This window comes from Chlorocebus sabaeus, chromosome 2 (genome assembly GCF_047675955.1).
Source record: "Chlorocebus sabaeus isolate Y175 chromosome 2, mChlSab1.0.hap1, whole genome shotgun sequence".
Lineage (NCBI taxonomy): Eukaryota > Metazoa > Chordata > Mammalia > Primates > Cercopithecidae > Chlorocebus > Chlorocebus sabaeus.
Window position 1 is genome coordinate 56,124,186 of NC_132905.1, and position 20,733 is coordinate 56,144,918.

Genomic DNA, 20,733 nt, shown 5'->3' on the forward strand with positions numbered 1-20,733 from the left:
ATTTGTAGAAATGAATATGTGTTATAAAATATTTCAGGTAGGTGGCAGAAAAATGCCTTAAGGAAGGGGGCATCTTTTTCTAATTTGCACAAAGATACTGTCTGGGCTACTTCCTTCCTGCTGAAGATGGTTGGCTGCTACCAAACATAACAGCAGTAACATACAGTCACGTGTTGCTTAATGACTGGGAAACATTCTGAGAAATGTATCGTTAAGCAACTTTATTGTGCGAACATCATAGAGTGACTTACACAAACCTAGATGGCATAGCCTACTACACACCTACGCTGTATGGTAGAGCCTATTGCTCTTGGGCTGCAAACCTGGACAGCCTGTTACTATACTAAAAACTGTAGGCAACTGTAACATAATGCTAAGTGGTTGTGTGTCTAAACATATCCAAACACAGCATTCGTGTTTCTAAACATACCTAAACACAGAAAAGGTAGAGTGAACGTACGGTATTTGTAATCTTATGGGACCACCGTCATATATGCAGTCAGGAAATGTCATTATGTAGTACGTGACTGTGTACTCATTTCATCCAGGAATTAGAAGGCTGAAAGGAAACACAATCCATTTTCCAGTTGCTGGAACCACACTATGAATATTAGCCTGGAATTCAGTCTTTAGCCAGTTTAAATTGAGAACAAACACAATTCGAGATATAAAAATCAGGCTTAAAATCTTGTTGTAGTCAAGTGCAACGTTCTTCTACCAAAAGAGAATGTGTAGCATCTCCAGTTTCTGCTTACATCTTGTGGAACTGGAAAAGAAGTCAGAAGATATCCTGACTTACTCAGTTTTTTGCTAGGATTCATACATCAATTCCTTAAGCAGAAGATGTTCTCTTACATGAACATGTAACATCAAGAACATCACAAGTAAGATTTTAATGTGGTTATAATCCATTCCAAAGAGAGAAATACTAGTCAAATCCACTACATCTCAACTTGTTTGTTTACTTTTTAATGTGTTTATTGTCTGTTGTAAGCTCCTGAGAAGACAGGCTGTATCTCGTTTATTGCCAAATCCTTGTTCCTAGAAGAGCAGAATAGCAGATGCTCAACAAACCTTTCTCTTGTTCTGGCGAGGCAAATTTATTTAGCCTTTTAACCTAAGATTTAAAAGAATTTAGTCAGGATGAAAAGAAATCAGGAACTGGACCAATTTAAGGTTATACTGATAATCACATTGATAAGTATGGTGAAAATTTACTGAGCAGTTACTGTGTGCCACTGTTCTGATGGCTTAAATATGTGGACCCATTGAATCCCCACATGACCCACAGAACCTCATGTGGGTTGAGAAATTTCCCCCAGTTCAGCCAGAAAGTGAGTGGCAGAGCTTGCATTGAAACTTGGGCAGCCTCACTCTACAGCCTGTGCTGTTGCCCATAACAGGCGCTTTAGCTGCTGCATTTGCCTGAATGCTAACAAGCCTTCCATTCCCTTTATTACCTTGAGACTGAGCAGTGTGGACAAATGCAGGTAGCTTTCTTGTCCTTCTTTCAAGAATGTTAGGCCAGGCACAGTGACTCACGCCTGTAATTCCAACACTTTGGGAGGTCGAGGTGGGTGGATCACCTGAGGTCAGGAGTTTGAGAACAGCCTGGCCAACGCAGCGAACCCCGTCTCTACTAAAGATACAAAAACTAGCCGGGCGTGGTGGCATGCATCTGTAGTCCCAGCTACTTGGAAGGTGGAGGCAGAAGAACTGCTTGAACCTGGGAGGCAGAGGTTGCAGTGAGCGGAGATTGCGCCACTGTACGCCAGCCTGGGCGACAGAGTGAGACTCTCTGTCTCAGGAAAAAAAACAAAGAAGGAAAGAATGTTGTGTCTGTACATTTAACTTGTTCAACAGCCATTTTCCCAATTACTCCATTTTGCTAGTGGCAAAACTCCTTGTAAGAAGATGTTCTGTCTCTGGGCAGTTTCCTTTGGAAACTACTTGGTGTTTGCAAGCTTCACACCCTTGGTTAGCTCAACTGTGGCTGCATGCATGCATTTCGAGGCCTGAGGATCCATTTTAGCCCACCATTTTGAAAATGCTCATACAATATTAGCTTCAATGGGGACAAGGGCTTTGTTTGGTTGATGCTGTAAACAAACAGTAGTTGGCATCAAGTAGACCCTCGGAAAATATGGAATGAATAAATGAAGCCATGCCCTGAGAGCCCTGAGACAAGATGTGACATGTCCATACCCCACCCCCTCCAGTCAAAAAGAATGAGAATGGCTATATTACTTATCTGCATTTTATTTTAGAGCAGTAACTGACTATGGAATTATAGTAGTGTCTCTTTTCCATCTTCTTCAATTATATCCATAGTTAAAATATAATTAAAAGTTTCAACCTCACAAGATTTGGAAAGATGCAAAGTCAGTGGCTTCCTCTGAGGCCTTAGCTACCCATTGTCCAGGGAAAATGCTGGCCTCTGGACAACCGAATCCTGACTGTTGAGAACACTTGCACCGGTCCTCTACCTAAATTGCCAAAAGGGTCCGCAGGGAAAGGAAGGAATCACCATGTTTAGGGCGCCCTCTTCTGTTCAAAGGGCTGAAGCCCAAGGAGCCAGGGCAAGGCTTTCAGCGGATGAGCATTTTGGAGCAAATGTCAGAGAACCACAGACTTTTCATTCCTGGAAAGGGCTTTAGAGACAACTAGTTCAAACCACACATTACACGTGGGCAACTGAGGCCCAAAGAGGTCAAATGCCTCATCCACGGTCACACAATTGGTTAAATCTCGAAAGAGGAAGAAACCGGACTCCCAGGCCCAGACCCCTCAGTAACGAGAGGAAAATGAACTCATAACTCCAGTCTCTTGTGCCTTTGTAAAAATCAAGAACAATTAATCACAAATCTATAGTGCCAATTTCTTATGACTTATACCTTCAACTTCCTGTAATGTCACTAGTCACATTTTCAATACATGTTAACAAAGGTTCCCCAAGCATAGATTTCTTTAAGAATCAAAGAGAGACTTACCTCTATTTAGTCCAGCCATTCCTTTCATTATTTTTCTCCACAGGCCTCATATTTGAAGGTTTTTAGTCTGCCAAGCAAATCACACTTTTAGAATAAAAATGCATTTTCTCATTTTAAAAAGTACAGAAACAATGACCATGTATGAGATGTTATGTTACTGAAATTATCAAATGAAATTTAAAATTTAAAATGTGAAATGCTTGAAACAGTGACTGATACATTATGAATATGCCAGAAATGTTCGCTACTATAATTCTACAATAACAATCAAAAGTAGAAAGAAAAAAAGTACTTTTGTTAGTCTGTGCAGCCCCATGGGAGATTAATGTCTCATTTCAATTTGATATTTTGAAATACTAAAAATAATAGTGGAGTTCAAACGTAATTCTGGGGATACCTGGAAGCCAAAGATCCCTAGGCTGGGTCCATCTGCTGTAACCCACGAATCTCCCAGCCTGGGGAGGGGGGCTCACTCTGCCCTTACATGGGATTGTGATGCTCTTTCATCTAGTGCGTTGATGTGGGTGCCTTGATATGAAGGGTATGCCCTTGGCAGTCCTTCAAGCCTTCTTGCTACTCCACTGAAACAAACATACCCTATCAACAAATTCTTACAGATAGATAGCTGGAGCCTAGTAAGGATGTGTCGAACGTTTGCAACTCTTTGCTAAGACCACAGGCTTCTAAAAGGAAAAAAAAAAAAGTGAATTCCATCTATGTGATGTTCTAGAACAGGAATCACTAATTTGGTGACTGCCTTTGAGGCAACATAATTGAGTTTGACTGGGAAGGGGCATGAGGAAACCTTCCAGAAAGGCGAGGATATTCTCATCTTGAGAAGGGTTTGGATTTCACGGGTGTCTGCATTTGTCAAGATTCATTGAATAGTACACTTAAGATCTGTGCATTTTGTTGCATGTTTTGAATTTAAAAAAACCATAAACAAATATTGAACTCTACTGATATGTATGCTGAACGATTTAGCGGTGAACTGAAGTCTGCAGCTTTGAAATGCATCAAAAAAGTGGATGAACTGATGGATGGATAGAGGGATGACAAAAGTATAATAAAAGATATATAGTAAAATATAACTATGGTGGGCATCTGGATATTCACTGTATGATTCAACTTTTATATTAGAAAATTGTCATACTATGTTGGAATGAAAAGAAATAAGGCAGATGTAATCATTTATTACCTTTAAATATGTTACACCAACTTATTCAACGTTCAAGGTTCTGCTTTGTAAAAGGGCATTTTTAACAGTTCTAACCAAAGAGGCCTGCAGAGTGGAAAGCTAATACCTTGGTGGTACTCTTCTCCACCAACATGGCTGGATGGTAATCACCTGCGATACATCCTTCCCTTTAGACTCAGTGCTACTGGAGGGCAGGGAGCACGGGACATTCATTTCATGAGCCATGTGTTTGTGGTGGGCCCTTAATTAAGATGTGGTAAGAACAGAGTTTCTGAGTCAGAAGGGTTCAGATTTGAGTTCTGCAACTTACCAGCTGTAGGACATTAGGCAAAGTACTCACTAAAACAGAGCTTCCATGTCCTGTCCGTGAAGAGGAATTCATCTCCATTTGGCTGTCTGGAGGGCTCAGTGAGGTGATGTGAGTAAAGCACAGTAGCAGGCTCCTGAAAAGAACTTCAAAAATAGTAGCCTGTGCCTAAGACTGAGGCAGACCTGGACCCTTGGGCCCTCACAGAACTATTAGGGGACAAATTCCCAAAGGAATCACTAGATGATGGCTATTTCATTTCATCAAGGCTGCGGTATCTTGATGTGCATTTCTAGCACAAACCTCCTTCAGCTGCTGCCTTGGTTTGCTTTATCCACACCTGACCCGTCACTTGCAATGTACATCCTGGGGACCAACATCTCCAAACATGGTCCTGGGGCAGGAGCATCCTCCTTACTGGAAAGCTCAGGGCCCCTGAATCAGAATCTGCATCATAACAAGATCCCCAGAATATTGAACTTTGAGAAGCTCTGGTCTACATTAGACGGTTTTCTAATGGTTCCCTATTGCCACTGATAATAAATTTCTTTCGTCTTGACCAGAGCTACAGTCGTCCCTGACTCTCTTCATCTTCTTTATTGCCCTTAATCTCTTCATTCTTTAGGATCTGCCCTCACTGCTACTGGTTTTATTGTCATTAAAAAATATTAACGAGATGCTCAGACTTGCTCAATTATGAATATGGTAAAAACATTAACTTATTAAGGGACAATCCATTCTAAAAATACTAAACATATGGACACGTGGATGCAGTACTGTAGTCCTCCTTATTCACAGTTCCACTTTCTGAGGTTTCAGTTACCCAGGGACAACCACAGTCTGAAAACATGTGAGCATAGTACAATAAGATATTTTGAGAGACCACATCCACGTAAGTTTTGTTACAGTATATTGTTATAGTTGTTCTATTTTATTATTAGTTATGAATCTCTTACTGTGCCTAATTTATAAATTAAACTGTATCTTCAGTTTTTTTTTTTTTGTATAGCAAAAAACATATGTACAGTATATGGGATTTGGTACTATCCAAGGTTTCAGGCAATCAGTCTTGGATATATCCCCCATGGATGGCGGAGGGGAGGGGGGCGGAAATTATCATATTTAAAATTTTAAAAACTGATAAGGTTTCTTTTCTCAGCTGGCAGGTTTTGTGTTGTTATGATTTTATAAGCTCAGCCACATGAAGGATCGAGTCAAGACACCTTGGCCAGGCAGGCGAGGAAGCTTATGTAGCCCCGACCTTGCCTCCTGCCACTCTGTACCCCATATTCCCTTCTCCAAGCTCTCACAGCTCTCTGCACCTGTGAATAGCTCTGGTGACACTGGGATCAGTGATTTGCCTGTCCTTCTCTCACTGCTACCTGAATACTGTATTTCCTTTCATAAAATAGCATCCTACCTGAATGCCTAGTGCTGACTGGAAAATGTGGAGGGAGTGTTGGCATTGGAAATTACAGCTTTGTAACTATTAGGGTAAAAACAAGTCTAGACAAGAATCATTAACGGATGCACGGTCTTAAATTGTCAGAGACAGTCTCAGAGACAACAAAAAACTGGTAACAGTACAAGGCAGAAATCAGGCACTACCAAATGTGATACCCCTCACACAACCCCTGAATAAAACATTCAGCTACCAAAAAGGAGGATCCTGTTCTTAAAAGACAGAAAAGAAAAAAAAAAAAAAACCCTAAGAAAAATATTCCAGGTTAAAGGATACTAGAATCATGGCAACTAAACCTAATCCTAGACTGGATCCCATACTAGAAAGCAAAAAAAAAAAAAAAAAAAAAAAAAAGTTATAAAACACATTATCAATTGTCAAATTAGAATACCGATGGTAAGTTATTAAAAGTACTGCATCAGTGTTACATTTACTGCACCTACAACTTTCTGTTTGAAATTATTTTCAAAGAAAAGATCAGGCATTTACAAAAAAAGTATTTCCTTCTAAATTAAAAAATAACCATTTCAATATATAAAAATAAAAATATACCTCAATATAAAAATAACCTACACAAAGGCATGTTTCTTTAAACAGGTAAATCACGCTATCAGTTTAAAAAAGTGCAATAGAGCAGCTGGGTGTAGTGGCTCACACCTGTAATCCCAGCACTTTGGGAAGCTGAGGTGGGTCGATCACCTGAGGTCAGGAGTTTGAGACCAGCCTGGCCAACATGGTGAAACCCTGTCTCTACTAAAAATACAAAAAAATTAGCCAGGCTGTGGTGGTAGGTGCCTGTAATCCCAGTTACTCGGGAGGCGGAGGCAGGAGAATCGCTTGAACCTGGGTGGCAGAGGTTGCAGTGAGCCAAGATCGCACCATTGCACTCCAGCCTGGGCAATAACAGCAAAACTCTGTCTTTAAAAAAAAAAAAAATGCAATAGAGCTCGTGAGAAGCTGCCAGGGACAAGGTGAGATGGAACGTGCATTGGAGGAGAATAAGGAAGCAGCAATCATGAATCCTGGCTCACAGGTACTGAGCCCCAACTCACTTCACAAGTATTATCACAGTTTCACTGTTTTCCAGCGTATTTATTTATGCCTTTGTGTTTCTTTTTGCTATATTTTTTCAAGCTTGGGTTGAAGACGTTGTTTCCTTACCTTTCAAATGTTTTCTTTCAATGATAAAGTCATTAAATACAATGGATTTGCTATGATCAGAATTTTGGTTTTCATATATAGTATTCTTGTTTTGTTTCTAATGTAAAACAAAAACTACCAAGAAGACTACTTAAGAAAAGAAGTGAAAAGGTTGAGTTACTACAGGCATCACTGAAAAAGTTTCACAAGTTGTTCACTGAGGGAGAAATTTCAGTGTTTTTAAATGTTGGGAGGTGGAGTTTCATCGTGGCTGTGTTCATTATGGATTAAAAGCTAGCACTCCGGATAGGTCAGAGTGAATCCACAGTACTGTTACATAATTGGTTTAAAAGGTTCTATTTTTCAGAGGTCAGGAAAAAATATTGAGTTAGAGCCAAGTCGTTTTGCCCTACTAGGGTCATGCAAAGTTTAGAGTTCTTAACACATATAGGTGAAGGGAGATGGCATTGTTTTATTATTTTCTAAGCAGGTGCTGCTGTAAATGGAATCTTTTCCTTTACTGTCTCTTCTTTTGCTCTTTTCTTTCCCTAAAACAATTGGATGAAGACACAAATATTAGCCACTTGGATGACCACACAAATATTAGCCACGTTATCAGGTTTCCAGTTCTATACCTCCATGTTGTTTTTTGTATCATTCTCACAGGATTTGTTTCTATCAGAGTCACTTCAATTTCTTTTTGATACAGAATCATCTGTGGTTAGAATTGATGAGCTGGTAGCTTCGCTGAAGTATTAATACCCTGTTAACAACATACTTGACAGCAGCAACGATTAGGAACAAAGACAAAAATAGTATAACTAACATTTGCAGAGATTCCTTAAACCATAAAATATCCCAAGGCAATGCCTTTGTATAACATCTTTGCAGCAAATAATGTAAAGCTGTTCTGCCGAGTTTGTATAGCAGACGCAGATTACATATGCAGTAATTGCCATTGTAATGGACAGGCTTCAAGTGTCAAATTAGAATACCAATGGTAGGTTATTAAAAGTACTGCATCAGTGTTACACTGTACATTGTACATCAGTGTTACAAGTGCATCCTACTAAATTCAGGCACTCAGAACCAAGGGAGAAACTCGCACACAAAACAATTAAAATCAATATCTCCAGCTACTCCTGAGAAGTCTGCATTTCAACAGGCACATTGATGAGAAAGAATTAAGCCATTTGAGATCTCACTAGGGAGTGTAGATACACTAAATCAAATATTGACATAAAACCATTTCTCAGGGGCAGACTCCTTCTTTCCAAGACTGACATTGTGTGGTAATCATACCTTGACATGAATACCTCAAGCAAGGAAGGGTACAACCAGAGTAAATTTGGTACATTCTTTAAGTGTATTTCTCAGATGGCAGGGAGCTGATGTCACAAAATATGCCTGCGGTTACAATTTAAAAGTGTAATTATTCAACCAGCACAAGGACACCAATTAACTAACTGAATATAAAGAGTATAATTAATTATGTCCCATAATCATCAGAACAACATGTCTTTACAGAAAAGGTAAAAGACCTTATAGTTGAAATATTCATGTTGTATTTCCAAGAATAGTAATACAAATCACATACCTTAAAATTTTTTAATCCTTTAAACTAATTTTATTTTACTTCAAAACTGGTTACTGAATATCATTAACCTTTGAGGTATATTTCTGTGAGTTAAGCAGAAACATAAATTGATGAACCTTATTAAACTTGCAGCTGATTTTTTTGTCAGATATTCTAATAAAAGGTACCTCACTAGTATTTCAGAGAAAGGGCTACAAACCCCAACAATCAGTTAAATTTCCTTATGTAACTGTGGTCTTATTGATTATAACAAATTAGCTGCCTTCATTAGGATTTGTCCAAGATCTAGGATAGTCAGAAAAATAAATATAAATTTTGTGACTTACAGTAGTTACCAAATTAACTTGTTCTGTTGGCCATGATGGAATAACTCATATCAGATGATCATTCCCATTATAAATAACCATAACACTGGAGAAAGTACAAAGCAACTATTTTCAGGCCCTGGACTACAGGTTGCACAAAATTGTGATCCCTGAGAGATGGGAAATTCAGAAAATGAGTTCTACATTTGCCCTGGCTAACTGCTTGGGGACAATTTCCTGACCATGATACAGGATGGTGGGGGCAAGGCATACTGGTCTTACCGAGATGAGGAGGCAAAAAAGACTTTGGGGATGGTGAAGCAGATGACATTGGTAGGGTAGGTCTCAGAAAGGAGGCAGCTGTGCAAAGTGGGGAAAGCCCGCCTCAGCTGAAGTTGAGCTTTGCTTATGCAGGGCAAATATGCAATGATTACCAGAAAACAGCTGCTTGAGAGAAGAATGGAAATACTAGAAGTTTAGCAGGGCTGGTGAGTGTAGGCATTCCAGCCCAATCAGAATAAACAAACCTCATTAACACCTCAATCATTCAGCTGAGAAACTAGAGAGGCCATGCCATAAAATAAGGACCACATCTTATAGTAAGATCTTCTCTAGATACACTGTAATTGGAACTAAAATAAGGACGTTAAAAATATCTGCATGGGTCAAAGAACTTGGAGTTTGAGTCCTGTGAGTTAGAGGGGCCTGGTAAACACTTTGACCTTTCAAAGATCTAGCCTAACAAAGAATAAAATGAAGCCTGTACAAGTTCAAAACATTCATCCAGTAATTAAACTGCCTACAGGTAAAAAAAGCACTTTCAGATGAACATAAGAGAATTTAGAATCATGCCACAAAAAATGTCCAGCATAAAAAACTTTAAAATTACTAGACATGCAGAAAAACAGGAAGTGTGACCACTGTTAAGAAAAAAATGCAGTCACAGAAATAGATCCTGAGATGGTCCAGAGGTTTCAGCACATAGACTTTACAGAAGCTAGTATAAACATACTAAAGAAAAATACATGCATCACAAAGAAACAAATGGGGGTGGAAATCTCAGTGGAAATTATTTTAAAAAGAAACAAGTGGGAATTCTAGAACTAAAAATGTAATAAATAAAAATTTAAAATTTGCTAGATGGGCTTAAAAGATTGAAGATGGCAAAAGGAAAGTTCAGTGAACCTGAAGACAGGTCAATAGAAACTAATCTGTCAAACAGAAAAACATACTGAAGATTGGATAGAGTTTCAGGAACAATATCAAATGGTCTAACATATGTGTAAGTGGAGACTCAAAAGAAGAAATTGAGAAAGAATTAAATTTTAAAATTGAGAATTATCCAAAATGAGAAGAAACTGAGAATTATTTAAAGATATGACAGCTAAAGTTCCTAAATTTAATGAAAAACATTGGTTAACAGATTAGAGAATCTCAGTAAACCTCAAACTGGATTAATACCTAACAACAATAAATGATTTAGACACATCAATGTCAAACTGCTGAGAACCAAAGACAAAGCAAATTCTCAAGAGCAACACACACACACCCCTATCTACCCATTCTCAACTATATCAAAACAAACAAACGTGACCGTCCCTGGGGAAACATGAATAACCTGTCTTTGTTTTCAAGTTCTAAAGGCTAAAGTCAGCTATATCTGGCAGCTGCTCCATGCACTGCCTTTTCTGCATGAGGGATTTAAGCTGCTCAGTGGGTCAGATTTTAAACTGTAAGAGAAGCCATTATCACCTAGTGAGACCAGATTGCTATAGTTTTCCAGCACCATCTCCCAGTACAGGTCCTTGAGTAGGACTCCACAACCTTCATACCTCTTAGATGAAATCCACAGCCAAAACCTTGAATACCATGAAAACCCATTATGCCAAACACAGCTCTGCTCACTCTGTTGACACATGTGCCCATGTTGAAAACAAGGGAGCAAAAGGGCTGCTTGGGGAAGATAAGTAAAATATCTAGATCCTGCTTTTGACTGTAACTCTGGAGTTTGGATTCCAGGACCATTAACCCTGTTTACTATTCAATCAGCATCATTTGTTGAGATCCTAGTCTGGCTACTATGGGGTTTACAAATGAAAACACAATTCCTAACCTTGAGGTGCTTTAAATTTAACTGACAACATATTAAAACAAAACATAAGTATAGAATCATTATCTTTCTGAGATTTAGGAATTTGGAGATTCTTGAATCTAGCTGCTTATATTCAATTTAAGGATCTGAGCCTCTGATTGGGTTAAAGCCCTGTTACCCAGTCTGGTCTGAGGACAAGCAGTACCAGCATCATCTGAAAGCTTATTAGAAATGTTGATGCTTGGGCTCCATCAGGCATGCTGATTCAGAATTTGCTGCTTACAAGATCCCAAGTGACAAGTATGCATGTTTTTGAGAGCACTGGGTTAAATGATCTACTGAGGTATATGGTTCAGAAATAGTGACAACTAACCAATAACTAAACTTCTGATTTTCCAAAACAAGATCTCTCTTCTACATTATTACACAATATATTCCCTTCTTAAGAAGAAAGCAGCTCTGTTATGAATAATGGATGCCCAGGCTCCACTGCAAACTCATTTATTGGGGTGGTGTTCAGGCACTGTATTTTGAAAAGCTCCCAAGTACAGCCAGGGTTAGCAGAGTCTCAAGTCTCAAGAAGTCACTATAGGATAGTGATCAGGGAAGGTTTCATGAAACAGAGCTGGGTATTTGGTCTTGAAGGACAGGATGGATTCAGAGGAGCTAAGGGTATTCCAGATGAGGTATGGCATGGAGTGGGTGGGAAGTGCCAGGAGAAAAAGAGGACATGGCAGCAAGGACTGTTTTAGAAAGCAGGCAATCCAGATTTCTAGACAGAAACTCCTAATTATTAAATGCTGAGGTCTTTCAAGGATGAAACAGGAAGCTGGACACACCAAGTATCTGTATGACAGAGGTGGACGTCCAGAGAGCATCCTTGTCTATACGCAAATCAGCTGGATGCAAGACCATGTGCTACTGAAAATCTCACTGTGGTCATGACAGTCTGCCCAGTGGCTCAGATCCTGAGATTCTGTCCACACTTCCTACACTCTTCCTTACTCGTCTGTGTTCTTCCAACTTGTCATCTTGCCTAATTCCTCAGGCAGCACATCCTGTAAGTCTTCATTTCCAGGCTTAAGAGATGTCAGCCATTTGTGTCTTTATTGTACAGCCAGCACAAGTGAACACTTGACCACGGGCGTCCCTGCATTGTTGTTCTGAACCTTTATGTGTATTAACAACTAATTTCTTGGTGATGACTGACTCATGAGTGAAGCAGAGAATGATGTTGAGGGATGAATCCAATTAACACTGGACATGTCTCCGGAGCCAGGACTGAACTGCATTCACAATAAATCATGTAGCCTCGGGGTACGAGAAGCCAATGGATTCACCCTCTGAGAGCTAAAAAAGAATTTTAGGCAATTCTCATCTCCCTGGCCCTTCAGACCTTGGTCATTTCCTTGGTCTTCCCAGAGAATGACAAAGTTTCAGAAAGCCTATCTGAGGAAGGTGAAGAGCAGTGAGAGGGTGCACGCGTGGAAAAGCCCTCTCAAGAGTGAAGTGGGCCTTCCCCTCGAGCTCTCCAGATGGGGCGTCCCAGATGGCACCAGCGCAGTCCTGTTCTCAACCAGGATCCCGGACAAAGGCCTAGAGATTTAAGCGGACGGCAGGCCAAGCTCTGGCCTAAGAATGAGGCTTCTGTTTCCCAGAAGATGAGAGTTTGCCCATAACTTCGCAGATTTCAAAAAGAAGAAAAAGGTCTCAGGGCACCGGAAAAGGTGTATACGGGTTGAGGGCGTGGGCTCAGAATCGGGTCTACCTCGAACGGGATGTGAGACTTCGGGAAGACTGCTCGGCCTTTCCAAGGCTTTAAATAGAGCTGAACTGTATACGAGATGACGCTCGCCCGGTACTTAGGAATATGGGGCGTGACTTTCCAAGCAGGCGGCTGGAGCCAGGGAGACCAGAGAGTGCTGCAACACGAACCAGCACCTGAAGAAGCTCGGTCACCCAGCTGTACACCGCGGCCAACCCCAGAAGCCAAACAGATGCGCCCCGAAACCTCATTTCCGCGCGCCAAGGGGTGGGGCCGGTACCGGGTGTGGAAGTCGCTCCAGGGGTCACTGGGAAGTGTAGTTTTCCAGACAGAGGCACTCAGAGGGAGGGTCACGGTAGGGCCAGGCACTTTTCTCGGGAGCTTCTACGTGTTTTATGCACGTGGTTAAGAAAAAAGAGGGAGAATTCAGGTGCCACAGCGGCCATTCTCCAGTGACCGGAGCGTGTTACTCAGAAACGGATCCGTCAGAGGCCAATGGGAGCTGCCGGCCGTCAGGGCCCGCCTGGTGGCGCCGAGCATCCTGGGAGGTGTGGTCCGGGCGTGGTGCCGAGGATTCGGGGTAGTGTAGTCCCGGCGCCCCGCTGGAGGAGCTCCCCAGCTGGTGGCTGGAGCGACCCCTTGTTCTTTGGTGGCGCTGGTGAGTGAGGCTCCCGCGGGACCCTTGCCTCAGCCGTACCCTTTTCTGCGCGGAAAGGAATGTCCCGAAAGGCTGGACTATGGGCTGAATTTGGGGACCGTGGGGGTGGCGCGGGGGTGGTGATTGTGGTGGGAACGCGCTGGCGTGGCGCAGGCCGTCCTCTCCCAGATGTCTTACTTTGGGGGTGTGGGCGCGCATCTCCGGGGGAGTTGGATGAAGCCCATCCGTGAAACTGGATGGTGATGGGTGGGGGATCGGGCTATCTCTCCTAGGGTTCTTGTGGGTGGGGACAGGTTCGGCTTTGGCTGAAATCGGGAAAGGGGGTCGCTCGCTCATGCCATAAGTCCCCGGTTTTGGGGGAGTTGAATAAATAGGCTTTTAAGGGAGCTGGTATTTCCCAGGTGGCGGAGCGGGGACCATCCCTGGGGCCATGTGTCCCCCAGGTTTTGGTCGGTTGAGGGCTAGTCTCTTGGGGCCCCACTGTTCTTCGGCTTTGCTGGAGTGGAATGAGGAGCGGTCTGACTTGACCAAACAAGCCAGGGTTAGACTGGATCTGGGGTGGCCATTTTGCCGCGATCTTAGGGTTTCACTTGGGTTGGTCGCCCCCGGATTCAGGCCTTGGAGGAGGAAGTCTGGCTGGGACCCACAGGACAGGTTTTTTCCCAAGGTCCCAGGGACCGTCACTGATCGCAAGAATTACGGATTCCCAGGCCCCTGGTGTGGTCAGGCTTTGGGATTTTACATTCCATTTAAGTTTTTATTGCGGAGAAGTTTCGAACAGCCAGAAGTAGATAGAACTCTATAGACCAGATCTCCATCACGCAGATTCAACACTTAACACCTTATGACCAATCTTGATTCATCTCAGACCGGACACAGAGAATCCTTGCAACCCACAGAGTTCACCGTCACCGCCCTTACAGTGTAAGAGCAGGGTCTCCACAGCCACATTTCCTCTGGGCTCTGTCACTTTATAGCTGTGTCACCTTGGGCAAGAGGCTGACTTCACTGTATCTTAATTTTCTCGATTTAACCTAAAGAGGATAATAGCATCTATCTCATTGGGTTGTTGATAGAATGAGGTGAAACTCCTACAGTGGCTGTAACAGTCTCTGGTTTATACTAAGCACTCAGTGAATATTACCTTTCTTTAATAACAGGCACAGAGGTCACCTCATGCTCAGCATCAACAGCATGTTAGGGCAGGTTGTGCTTTCAGCCTGTATCCCAGCTGTGTTCCCAGGAAGCTGCCCACAATTCTTTTCTCCTTTTCTTCTGTGGCAGGTTCACTCCTGATGCCGCTAAGGAAGAGGAGGCGCTGCCCTACTGGAGTTTGAGGATTTCCCTTGATTTTCTTGATCGTTTTTTGTTCTTGTTCTGCCTCCCTGTGGCTCCTGTCTGCCCAGAGAGGACTGCCTGCTGGGGAAAGGGGGTACTCCTGAGCTCTTGACAGCCCAGCTTCAGGTGGGTGCCACTTACCTTTTGCATTTCGAACTATGAGTGGGTTTCCTTTGCCTAGCTTTGACATCTGTGTTCTAGAGTATCCCATCCAGGGATCAGGGCCCCAGGTGGTTCCTTCAGGAAACTAGGCTTGTTTTAACAGTGATCATTTTCACAGGGAATATTTTTCAGAGCTGATGCTCTCATTCATTACACCTATATTCTTCCCCTACATTCCTTCTTTCAGTATTTGTTCAGACTGCTCATTCCCAGGGCTTGTCAGATGCTGTGAAGTTGTCAACATTCTGTTCTTCTGTCTTCCATTACTCTCACTTACTCTTTTCCCTGCTAGAGTGTTGGCAGCAAATCCCAGTTATATCATTTCACCTGGGAATACTTCAGGAGGCGTCTCTAACACATAAGGACTTCTTTCTTTTTTAACATAACCACAATTTCATTGTTATACAGTTACATTGTTACAGTTATATTTTGTTATACCCAACAAAATTAATAACTTATTAATATCATTTAATATCTAGCTCATATTAAGTTTTCCCCCATTGTTAAAAAAAATCTTTTTTTCCACCAGTCAGAACAGCCCTAGTCAGAGGCAGGAGAGGGAAAAGTATCTGGAAACAGCATCCCAGTTTTCCCTGTCTCTGCCTCATTTCTCCTTCTACTTCTTCTGATCTTGCTGATCTGTACTGACAGCTTTATAACTTGATATAAGCTAAGCTATACCTCTGAGTTTTCCTTGCATCCTCATTTCCAAACTTACTTCCCATTGGGAGTTGTGTCCTCCTGGCCGGGCACGGTGGCTCACACCTGTAATCCCAGCACTTTGGGAGGCCAGGGCAGGCAGTTCACCTGAGGTCAGGAGTTCGAGACCAGCCTGGCCAACATGGTGAAACTCCATCTCTACGAAAAATACAAAAATTAGCCAGGCGTGGTGGCACACACCAGTAATCCCAGCTATTAAAGAGGCTGAGGCAGGAGAATCTGTTGCCTGGGCAACAGAGCGAGACTCCATCTCAAAACAAAATAAAAAAAGTTGTATCCTCCCATCCACCTGTGCATTCTTCTCGATTCCTTTTCTTTCCCTTTGTCTCCATTTCTGCACTGCCCTAGCTTCCTGTCTCTTCTTCACCTTCTTGCCTTGTCTTTCGTCCCATTTAGAGCTGAACTCCTTGAAAGAATTATCTCTGTTTGTTGTCTCCATTGCTATCCTTCTGTTATCTTTTGAATATTCTAGTAAGGCTTTTTCAAGTGACATCAAAAAATATTGTTGTCTGGGTTACCAGTGTTCTCACTGTCACAATCAGGCCACAGTCAGTTCACAATCAGTTCTCAGCAACATTTGATGTAGTTGTTGACATCCTCCTTCTTAATATAACCTTTCACACAGTTGCTCTTGGCACTAGGTCTTCCTGGTTTTCCTCCTAACTCATAGGCTTCTTCTCTTCTGTCTCGTTTGCTGGCTCTTCCTTCTCTCCCAAATTTCCACGGTGGAAAAGGCCCTGCTTCAGTTCTTAGACCTCCTGTCTTCTTCAGCTATACTCTCTCCTTGGTTCTCCCATTCATTCTCAAAGCTTTAAATGCCATCTGTTTGAGGCTCAGCCTAGAGCTCTGCCTGCAACTCCATATCCTGGTCCCCTACCGTCTCCACATTTCCACTTGGAATTTTTTTTTTTTTTTTTTTTTTTTTGGTGAGACAGGAGTCTCACTCTGTCGCCCCGGCTGGAGTGCAGTGGTGCAATCTCGGCTCACTGCAACCTCTGCTGCCTGGCTTCAAGTGGTTCTCATGCCTCAGCCTCCTGAGTATCTGGGACTACAGGTGTGCGCCACCCCACCTGGATATCTTACGGGCATCCCAAACCTAATGTGTGCAACAAGAAACTCTGATCACCTTCCCTGAACATGTTCCACCCCAGTGGTATATAGACCATTCTTTCAAGAGTTTATCTTGGAGCAGAGGCATTTCAGCTTCTTCCTTCAGATTGCTTGGAGTCATCAAGGAGTCATCCTTGATTCTTTCTTGCTCTTACACCCTCATCCACACTATGGAAATCTGGACTCTGACTGTTTCCATGCCCTGCTGCTTCCATCATGGTCCAGGCCACCGTCTCATCTGGATGATCACAGCCCTTGAGTGATCTCTGTTTCTGCCTGTGTCCTGCTAAGGTACATTAATCAGTGGAGCAACTAGGAGGATATTTTAAATGAAAATCGAATCGTGTCATGTGTTTGTTCAAAACCTTCCAATGGCTTCTCATCCTAATCAAAGGCAAAACCAGTATCCTACAAAGCTAGGTCTGATCTCCCCACATTTACTCTTAGACTTCATCTGCACCACACTATTTCAGTCACGCCACACCAGCCACAGTGAACTGTCCATCCCTTGACCATGCCAGCCTGACTCTTCCTTGCATCAGGGCCTTTGCACTGGCTGTTCTCTTGCCCTAGATGTTCTTTTCAAAGTTATTCCCTTGGCTCTTCACATCCTTGAGATTTTTACCCAGTCATCTCAGAGATGCCTTCCCAAATCACCCTATATAAAATTCTAAAATCTCACCCCACTTCTGTGACTATCCTTTCCCCTTCCCTGCTTTATTTCTCTTCATGTCATTCATCACTTTCTGATACATCGTGTATTTTATTTATTCATGTAATTGGCCCATCTTCCTCCTCTAGACTTTCATGTCAGTGAGGTGTTTTTGCCTTGTTCACTTCTATGTCCCCAGGATTTAAAAAGTGCCTATCACACAGTAGGAGCTTAATAAATACTTGCCAAATGAAGGAATAATCCAACCTGTATATATAAAGCTAATTCTGGGAGTATTGGATGAGGCAGACTAGGATGTTGGGAAATGGTCTACAGAGACTGTTAGGAGGTTTTTGCCATTGTCCTAGTGCTCCAGCTGGTGAAGGGGTGGGGAGGAATTGAGAGAGTTGCCAGAGGTGGAATCAGTTAGCCTTGATAATTGGTTTGATATGGAAGGTAGGAAGTAGTCATGGGACTGAGTAAGCGCCATGGATGACAGGAAGGTGCTTCTGTTATTAGGTAAGCTGAAAGAGAGAAGGGTTCTGGTTATTGACTGCTACACAACAAACCACTCTAAAACTGAGTGGCTTAGGAGAGCAACTATGTTTTAATCTCTCACAGTTCTTTGGGTTTACCCAAAGCGGATGTGATCAGCTGAGATGTGAGTGATGCATCTTGCTATGGCTGCAGTCATTTGGGGACTCATTTGGGTTGGAACATGCAAGATGGTTCCTTCACATATTTGACATATTTTCATGGGTTTCATCACGTATTTTCATGGGTTGACTGGAAGGCTGGGGTCAGCTGGAAGGCTGGGGTCAGCTGGGACAGCAGGCCTCACTCTCTCCAGGTAATGTAAGAGCTTCCAGCAGGGCTGAACTTGTTACATGATATGTTAGAGGTCCCAAGAGTGAAAGCTGTCTGGCCTTCTGAGGACTTAAGCCTGTAACTGGCACAGTGTCACTTGTGTCAAATGTATTGGTTAAAGCAGGAACAAGGCCAACGTGAAAGAGCTCCCAGTGTTTAAAGCTGGAATAATTATAACAGCAACATAAGCAGTGATAATATTGTATTATAACCCATAGGATAAGATATAAATCCATATTGATATAAATAAATAAATGAATACAAACAAATGGGGAGACAGAATAGCTCTGACAGAAGAATTCTAATTAATGGATTTAGAATGAAAGGGGGAAAAAGAACATTGTCATTTGGTAAATAGCACAGTAATAACTATTGCAGATAGGTTCCACAGATATATGCTAAAATTAGTGGCTGAAAGTTTGAAGAGAAATAGGATATTTGTATAATCTCAAAGAATCTTTCTCAAGATATTTATTAATTATAAAGAGAAATGTAGTGACTTTACAGTGGAGAAGCTCAGAAGACACCTCCTTAACCAAGTGATCAAGATCAAGGTTAACATCGCCAGTAAAAGGACATAACAATATCATGAACTCATTGATATGCTGAAGGGGACACAGCATCACATCTGAGGTATTCTAACCAGAAATGAAAACCTCGTTCTAATCATGAAAAAACATCGGACAAACCAAAACTGAGGGATACTCTTCAAAAGCGCCAAGTTCGTGGAAGACGAGAAAAGACAGAGGATCTGTCACAGATTGGAGGAGGTTAAAGATCCATGACAACTAAAGGCAATGTGAAAACCTCAGTTGGATCCTGGACCAGAACAAGTACATTCGTGGAAAAACTGGCAAAATATTATTAAGGTCTGTAGTTTATAGTATTGCATCAATGTTAATTTCCTGCTTTTCATGATTGTACTATGGTTTTCTAAGATGTTAACACTAGAGAAAACTGGGTGGAGGGCATGGGAATTGATATTTGTGCAACTTCCTTGTAAGTCTAAAATTAATGCAAAATAAAAAGTTTTAAAAATCCATCAACTCTATATTCTTGAGTTTTTGTTTTGTTTTTTGAAGAAGAGATGTTGAGTTTTGGTAAAGAGTATCTTACCATGTAGAGAGGCAATCGTGACTTCTCCTTACATCTGTTATTATGGTGTATTATAACAATAGATCCCCTAAAATTAAACCAGTCTTGCAATCCTGGGTAAATTTTTCTTTGCCATGGTGAAATATTTTGTTATTGCGATGTTGGAGTCTTTTTGCTAATATTTTAATTAGAATTTTGCTTCAATATTTGTAAGTGATAATTAGTCTGTAATTTTTCTGTTTTTGAACTGTCATCAAGTTAAGGTCCTCATGGTATCCTTGCTTTATAAAATGAATGAGGACTTTTCCCTTTAGTTTTCAGTGCTTTGGGACAGTATGGAGTATAAGGACTACCTGGTTTGAAGGTTTGATAGAATTTCCTTGTGACCATCTGGAGTTAATTTTGGGAGTTATTCACTTCATATAGGTTTACACATTTATTTATATAGAGGTCTGCAAAGTAGTCTTACATGACTTTTAAGAAGATGTTTTTTGGTGACTTTCCCTTAGTTGTTTCTTATTTTGAGATCTTGTTGGGAGGTTCTAACAGGCGAGCACAGCTATTCATATACCCTTGACCAAAGACTGGTCCTCCTCTATGAGGGATGGTTGTTGTCCTTGACCAAGTGTGCAGCTTCTGGAGGGATGCACATGGAGCAGTGAGGGAGGAAAGGGACACACACCTAGCTAGCCAGATCTGCTGGATCGACCCTGGTGATCAATGTGGTGACAGATGTCGCAGCCAGATCGCCCTCACAGCCATGTTACTTCTTATTTTGAATATTTATGCTTTCTCCCTTTCAGTTAGCTAGTGTTTGTCTACTCTTTTTGACAAAGTAGGACTTGGCTCATTAGATCTACTGCTTTCTGTTCATTAATGTATGCTTTCATCTTTGTTATTTGTGCTTTCTTTTGGGTTACTTTATTTTATTAGCTTTTTGAGCTTAGAATGTAATTTATTCTTTTTTTTTTTTTTTTTTTTTTTTTTTTTTTGAGGTAGGGTCCCACTTTGTCACCTAGACTGGAGTGCAGTGATGCTATCAGGCTTGATGCAGCCTCAACCTCCCAGGTTCAAGTGATCCTCCCTCCTAGGTCTCCTGAGTAGCTGGGACCATAGGGGTGTGTGTATGCACCATGTCTGCTTATTTTTTTGAATTTTTTGTAGAGATGAGGTCTCACCATGTTGCCCAGGCTAGATTCTTTTCTTTCCTTTCTATTTGTAAAAGTATTTAAGGCTATAGCTTCCCTTACCTCACTGTTTTAAATAAATCCTGTA

At 41.7% G+C, this 20,733-nt stretch overlaps 1 protein-coding gene across 7 annotated transcripts in view; it reads left to right on the forward strand.

The window, feature by feature from the left end:
* Positions 1–13,436: 13,436 nt before the first annotated feature.
* Positions 13,437–20,733, forward strand: part of ZNF133 (zinc finger protein 133) — a 28,974-nt gene continuing 21,677 nt past the window's right edge. For 3 of the 7 annotated variants that reach the window (XM_073008593.1, XM_073008576.1, XM_073008584.1), the window contains exon 1: positions 14,847–14,978. The gene's annotated coding sequence lies outside the window, so the exon portion shown is untranslated. Of the gene's footprint in view, positions 13,515–14,846; positions 14,979–20,733 lie in introns of those variants that run through there. The other 4 variants (XM_007961038.3, XM_037993986.2, XM_073008604.1 and 1 more) reach the window with 3 other exon arrangements.